We start from the raw sequence: 7,555 nt of genomic DNA on the forward strand, positions 1-7,555 counted from the left end.
GCGTTAGAGTAGGTACTGAGGTGTTCATCCTTGATGGAGATGCGTGTGTCCAAGAATGAGACTGATTCTAAAGAGTAGTCCATGGTAAGCCTGGATGATGGAATGAAACTTGTTGATATTGTTGTGTAGTCATTTCAGTGATTCCTCACCTTGAGTCCAAAGGAAAGAAATGTTTTTGATGTAACGGGTGTATAGCGTTGCATGAAAATGTTGACATATTGCAGTGCACAAGTTCGAGTAAGACTTCTTTGTTGCACTGAATCTCCAACCAATGACGTGGCACAGCAAAAAACTCCAACAACCTCCTCAGAAGAGAGACAGAGGACATGACTGACATGGTACCCTTCATTGTCCACTACTTCCCCAGAGCGGAGAAACTACGCCATGTTCTTTGCAGCCTTCAACACATTATCGATGATGACGAACATCGCGCCAAAATCATCCCTGCGCCTCCACTTCAAACCTTAAACAGACCATCGTTCATATCAAACTACCCAGCCTTCAGGACAACATCAACCACAGCACCACACAACCCTGCAACGGCAACATCTTCAAGACATGTCAGATCATCGACATGGACACTACCATCATATGTGGGAGCACCACCCACCATGTACATGGCAGATACTCGTGTGACGCAGCCAATGTTGTCTATCTCATATGCTGCAGGCAAGAATACCCAAGGCATGGTACATTGGTGAGACCATGCAGATGCTATGACACCGCACAACAATCACCAAACAGGAATGTTCCATCCCATTCGGGGAGCACTTCAGCAGTCAGGGACATTCAGCCTCCGACCTTCGAGTAAGCGTCCTCCAAGGCAGCCTTTGAGATGCACCAGCAACGCAGAATCGCCGAGCAGAAACTGATAGCCAACTTCCATACCCATGAAGACGGCCCCAACTGTGATCTTGGGCTCATGTTGCGCTACATGTAACCCCACCACACTGTTCTGTAACTGTAAAATCTTCCTTACTTTCCTGTTTTGACCTTGATTTGACTATCACCTTGATTTTTTTAATCCATGGGATGAGGAGTCACTGGCTGGGCAGCACTTACTGCCCATTCCTAATTGCCTAGATGATGTTCAGAGTCAACTACTTACTGTGGGTCTGGAGTCACATGTAGGCCAGACCAGGTAAAGGTGGCAGTTTCCTTCCCTAAAGGACATTAGTGAACCAGATGGGATTTTTCTGACAATCAACAATGAATTCATGGTCATCATTAGATTTTTAATTCCAGATGTTTTTTATTGAATTCAAATTCCACCATCTGCCGTGGTGGGATTCAAACCCAGGTCCCCAGAAGGTTATCTGGGTCTCTGGATTAACAGTCTAGCGATAATACCAAAAGGCCATTGCCTCTCCAACCTTGATAATTTATTATGATTCCTCCACTTTAATTAGTTTGTACAGTTCTGCATTGCTTGTTACTTTGGTTAGACCCTCAGCGTGCAGCTCTTATACCTATTAAATTATTCCAGTCATTTTATTTGTCTCCAGCACCATTTTACTCTTCTAATTTTTTGTAAATAACTCTCTGCTTCAATTAATCAGATTGTAGGTCATCCCTTCACTTGCTTTTCAGCCGTTGACACTTTACTAACACCGTTTGACACATTTGATCACCTGCAGAGACTTATTATTTAGCCTGTCAACACTCCACTCACATCATTTGAGTTATCTTTTGATCTCTCTGCCTATAAATTCTCTGACTGTGTGCTTCTCTTCACTTCATCTGATGAAGGCGCTATGCTCTGAAAGCATGTGATTTCAAATAAACCTGTTAGACTATTACCTGGTCGTGTGACTTCTAACTACATAAATGTGACAACTACACAACGTGTCAGCAGCTTACATGACAAACACATTGAATATGCTTCAACCAGATGACTATATCTCAATGTCTAAGGGGAATAGTCCTCATTCCAGTCAAAGAAGGCTTTGGCCAATCAGTGGCAGTATCCATGCTCTGTCATCTGATCTTTGTTGAGGGGATTATCCATGGTCTGTCCTGCAGTTCGAGTCTAACCAGTCTCTGGAATACAAGCATGTCACTCAGGCTGCTAAGGAGACATTGGTCTGGGAATGGGTCTGGTTTTCAGGGATAAAAAAGATAAAGGGAGAGATCGATTATGATGCAAGTGGTTAGAAGAGCTATTTGTGGTGGGTGCAGAAACAGGACACTCAACGAGTTGTCCCAAGTGAGAGGGCAGAAAGGCTTTGTCATTTTACAGGGTGGATGGGTGACTGCAGTTCAAGGACGAAGCTGCATACAACTGTGAGAATGACAGACTGTGGGATGGCTGGGAGGTGTGTGGAGTGGCAGAAATAAGAGTGAATGTGAAGTAACAGAGCGCAACAGCTGGTCTTTACATTTGGCTGCCTGTTTCTTCTGAGTGCAAAAACTGCACTGGTCCAGTTGGTTACCTGTGACCAGGCCAGCAGTGTTTGATGTTGTGATCACCATTGGTGGTCTTAGAGTGGAGAGCCTCCTCTCCAACACTCCGTCCACCAAAACCTCAAGATTCCTACCCATGAACCAGGATGCCAACTTCCCCTTTTTCTGTAGTCTCCTTTCGGATTGTGAATGAGGAACACATTTGGAATGGTAGTTCCTGGTTTGCAGGGTTTGGAGTGGTGTGCACCTGGGGTTTACGTACAGCGCCTGAGGTGTGAACCCCACCAGATCCCATCATCAACATGAACTCCAGCCTCTGATGAGCACATGGTTGAATGACCAGGTCATCTGTGTGGCTGCATCCATAGCTAATGTGGAGAGCAGCAGAAAATTGGCTGAGGACTGGCAACAAGGCTCATAAAGACAAATATTTCCAGACAGTGAGACTTTGCCAAAATATGGGAAGCTTCAGCCTGTGTGTTTGGCATGTATTGAGTTAACCTGTTTTAGTCACAATGATTTTCTGATTTTTATTTATAAAGGTGGCAGTGATGGTTTAAAACAGGTTGCTGTACAAATCAAAAACTTTCCTGAAGATTAAATGAGACTAATTATTAAAAACGTTGTTCATCAAATTGCAAGTAAATGATTTGGAGCGTGGAAGGCCAATTTTGAAATTATTTCCCAGTCACTAATACTGAAATTAATTCTGCATGGATTAACAAGGATACTCCCAGACATTATATTTCTAAGTAATAGGGAAAGATTTAATGATAGACTGTAGAAATATGTTTTGCATAGTCAGACTAATCGTCTGCAATTAATCCTGTCCAATAGAGTCAAAGGTATATTTAGTAAGGTCCTAACAACTTTGTTGTACTACAAAGACCAAATTGGAAAATTACAATATAAATATATGCTGTGGGGTGCAGGACCAGAGAGGACAGAGGTGAATGCACTCAGATTTTTGAAGAAGCAGGCCAAGGTTAGAGGCTGTTGCAAAGGGGATCTTGGGTATGTTAATAAAGGTATAGTGTGTGATAGGAATGTAAGAAATGGGAGCAGGAGTAAGCCATCTGGCCCCTTGAGCCTGCTCTGCCATTCAATAAGATCATGGCTGATCTTTTTATGGACTCAGCTCCACTTACCTGCCTGCTCACTATAAACTTTAATTCCTATACTGTTCAAAAATCTATCTTTGCCTTAAAAACATTCAATGAGGTAGCCTCAACTGCTTCACTGAGCAAGGAATTCCACAGATTCATAACTTTTTGGGTGAAGAAGTTCCATCTCAACTGAGTCCTAAACCTTCTCCCCCTAGTTCTCGTTTCATCTTTGCCAGTGGAAATCCTGCTATTTTATCTATTCCCTTCATAATTTTATATGTTTCTATAAGCTCTCCCCTCATTCTTCTAAATTCCAATAACTATAGTCCCAATCGATCTCTCCTCATAAGCCAACCCTCTCAACTCTGGAATCAACCCAGTGAACCTCCTCTGCACCCCGCTCCAGTGTCAATAGCTTGATGTGGACAAGGTGGAGCATGTGAACAGTACAGGCACAGCACAGCATGAGGCCCCAGGATTGGGGAGTGGTGAGTTAATCCCCAGGCAGTTCTCACCCTGAAACAGCACCTAGCAACACAACAGAACGATGTGTTTGGCAGAAGAGGGTGCCACTCAGGCCCAATAGACAGTCTCTAGCAGTGAAATAAACTACAGAAATTAGGGAATAGGGATTCTCTGCTCTGCGCAACTGGATAACTCTGCAGCCATGAGAGAATGTGATGGAGGCTGAACAGCTGGGAGAACGGCAATGCCTTCCGAGGAGACGGGATGGATGTTTCAGGCGGGAGTGAATCTGTAAAGTTCTGTGCTACAGAGGACTGTTGAAGCTGGGTGGTTAAGTACATTCAAAACTGGAATAGATTTTTAATCTGTAAAGGAATCAAGGGTTATGTGGAAAAGGCAGGAAAGTAGAGTTGAGGATCATCAGATCAGCCGAGATCTCATTGAATGGTGGACTGAATCAATGGGCTGAATGGCCTACATCTGCTCCTATATGTTATGGTTTAATGAGAACATTGAGCAGGAGGAACCTCACCTTCCATGTAATAGAGCACAGGAGGATCAAGTGCAACAAAACAGAGAAGATTTAATTGATACTTGGCTCTAATAGATGAGAGCTGGGTGCAGTGACCACTACTGATTGTAAAACTTGTTGTCGATCCAAATCCAAGCAATCCCTGTCTGTTCCCAGAGGTAGATGCAGCTTCTGCAGCAATTGCTGACAACATGCTTCTTGAAAACAATTGTCAGTGACATCTTTCATCATTTGCTGATTATTGAGAATAGAAAAAGGACGGGCAAATGGCCAGTTTGGAATTGTCCTACTTTCTGTGGACAGGACGCACATGGGGAATTTACCACATTGTGAATTGATGTCAGTGTTGTGGTGATGGAACAACATAGCTAGGACGTGATGGCAAATTCTAGAACACAAGTCTTCAGAGCTAGAGCTGGAGTGTTTTCTGACCCATTACCCATGTTGTATCTAATGCCTTTGGCTATTTTTGGTACAGTGTGGAATGAATTGAATTGACTGAAGACTGCCATCTTTGAAGCTGACGATCTCTGGAGGAGGCCAAGATGGATCATTAATTTGCATGTTCTGGTTGAAGGTGGTTGGAAACACTTCAGCTTTGCCTTTTGCACCAGTGTGCCAGGGTACCTCATGATTAAGGACACGGATGTTTGTGGAGCCTCATCTTTTGTTATTTATTTAATTTTCCACAATCATTCATGACAGACATGGCAGGGCATTGATCCGATTTGTTAGCTGTGCAATGGGGTCTGTTCATAACGTGGTCCTATTCAATGTGCATGAGGTCTGCCCCAGCGAGCCTGGATGAACTGCATAAACATTGCATCATTAGGAATGATTTTTTTTGCAATTCTGTTGCGAATTTGAAAGATGAAATTTTCCCAATTGTTGCAAATATTGACGAATGAAAATACAAATCAAAGCCATTAGAAATGATTTTTTGGGGGATCACAGGGGAAGTGAAGGAGAAAGATCCAGGCCAGTGATTGCTTGATAACATTTAACAATTGTTTTTGATGAATACCCAAGAAAGATAGTATTTCAAACCGATGTCACAACTATAAATGTGTTACTAACTGTTTTTCCAGGAAAACAATATATGTTGATCCTGAATAAGTTGTTTTGTTTATGATAAATCAATCTTTGCACTTTTTTTTATTCATCCTTTGACCATGATGTTGCTGGCAAAGTCAGCATTTCTTGCTGGCCCCCAATTGTCCTTGAGAAGGTAATACTGGGACAGATACAGTCCATGTGGTTTGGGGACACACACACTGCCTTAATACAATGGTTTGATGCAATCCAGGGGCCTGACTGGCTATTTCAGAAGCAGTGAAATATCAACCACATTGCTGTGCATCTGGAGTTACAGTTTGGAGAAGACTGATTAGTTAACCAGATGGATTTTTACAATAATTCAGTAGTTTAATGGTCACTTTTACTGAGACTTATTTCAGATTTGTTCATTAATTTCAAACTACCCTTGTATCCACAGTGCACTTTGAACTCATGTCTCCAGAATATTAGCTTACCCTACTGGGTTTCCATTTCAGTCGTGTCAGATCTATCCCCCAAACCATAATTTTATTATGTCTCAAAAGCACATATATAACAGTGCAGATAAACTAGGACTTTGACAGAAGCAGAGTTATTTGGTGCACTAAGACTACCAAATATCCTTTCTGAAATATTCACTCAATTAATTCACCAGATCCCATATAATTACTTGAAATCAAACCTGCTCATAGAAAGACCCTAACTTGTGCATTTTTCAATCAATGAAGTGGCATGTTATATTTCTCAATATTGAGCTGTACAATGTCCATAACATAGAGATTTTCTGTAACAAATGCACATCTTCCTGTTTCAACAGAGGCTTCAGATGCATTTCCTCTGACACTTTCAACAGATGGATGTTCTGTGCTGTATTTTAAATGCAGAACTTACTTAACTGCAATTCTGATTCAGACAAATCTTTAAAGGATGTAAAGTTTCCATAAACCTATGTTATTTTAACAATATATAATCAGGTTTTTGCACATAAATTTTAACTAAAAACAAACTCTGTCATAAAAATAACATTTACCAAGTTGGAGTGCTTCCTGTCTCTGGTGAAGACAGCAACACAGAAGAAAGGAAGAATCGAGCGATAGCTTCACTGAAACAGTGGATTGTACATATTATTCTCTGCATCATTTTTGAATTAGCTGCATGATCAATAAAATGGTGAGTTTCGTATATATGGTGAAAGTCTTGACTTACTTTAATTTTTGTTGTCACTATTATCTTGCTTTATATGTTTTCCTATGTCTCATTTTCCTTGATAATCTGATCTAGCTTTCATTTCTTTCTGCATCTCATAGATTATTTTAAAGTTACATTTTCAATTCTGTTTCTGTTTTTCTTTGTTTTGTGTTTATTATTTCTCCTGCATGTTTATGTGAGATCTCCTCTGAAGCCAGATGAGGCTGTTCACAAAGCACAGCTTTAATTAACATTCTTTCCTGTGTGTTCTTTCATTTCTCTCCTTTTTGAGCACTACTCTTTGGTTGTCAAGCATTTTTACAATTTTTCATTTTCTGTTGTTGCTTGACCTTGCAATCTGTGTTTTATATTTTGTCCAGCTTTACAGGCTGAAACAGATACCTTTCTCTCCTGAAGACCATGTGATTTTATTCAAGGCTCTGTCTATTTCAGTTTTTCTTCCTCTCCATGTAAATGTAAACCACAGGTAACTCACCCTCACAGCCTGCTCTTTAGTTCCATTTTCTAACCCATTCACCAGAGATGAATTTCTTAAATTTATCCTTTACTGACTGTTTGCTGTCTCTAAAGATATTGACATTTTGCCTTGATCCTAACTCCTCATTCACAAAATTACATTGAACAAACACAACAACTGATTGCAATTGTTGAATATGAAATTCTTTTACTCACATGAAAAGGTTTCATAACTCACTCATGGCAGAACCATTGAATTAATACAGGCAATTGAAATATGTGGCTTAATTATCTATTGTCAGTGCTGCCCCCCAGTTCTACACCTCTT

General features: G+C 40.9%; 1 protein-coding gene across 1 annotated transcript in view; it reads left to right on the forward strand.

Moving 5' to 3' along the window:
* The window catches only part of LOC109926836 (transcription factor SOX-11-like), a 28,996-nt gene that overhangs the window by 20,110 nt on the left and 1,331 nt on the right, over window positions 1-7,555 (forward strand). The window lies entirely within an intron of this gene.

This window comes from Rhincodon typus, chromosome 27 (genome assembly GCF_021869965.1).
Source record: "Rhincodon typus isolate 14 chromosome 27, sRhiTyp1.1, whole genome shotgun sequence".
NCBI classification, from domain to species: domain Eukaryota; kingdom Metazoa; phylum Chordata; class Chondrichthyes; order Orectolobiformes; family Rhincodontidae; genus Rhincodon; species Rhincodon typus.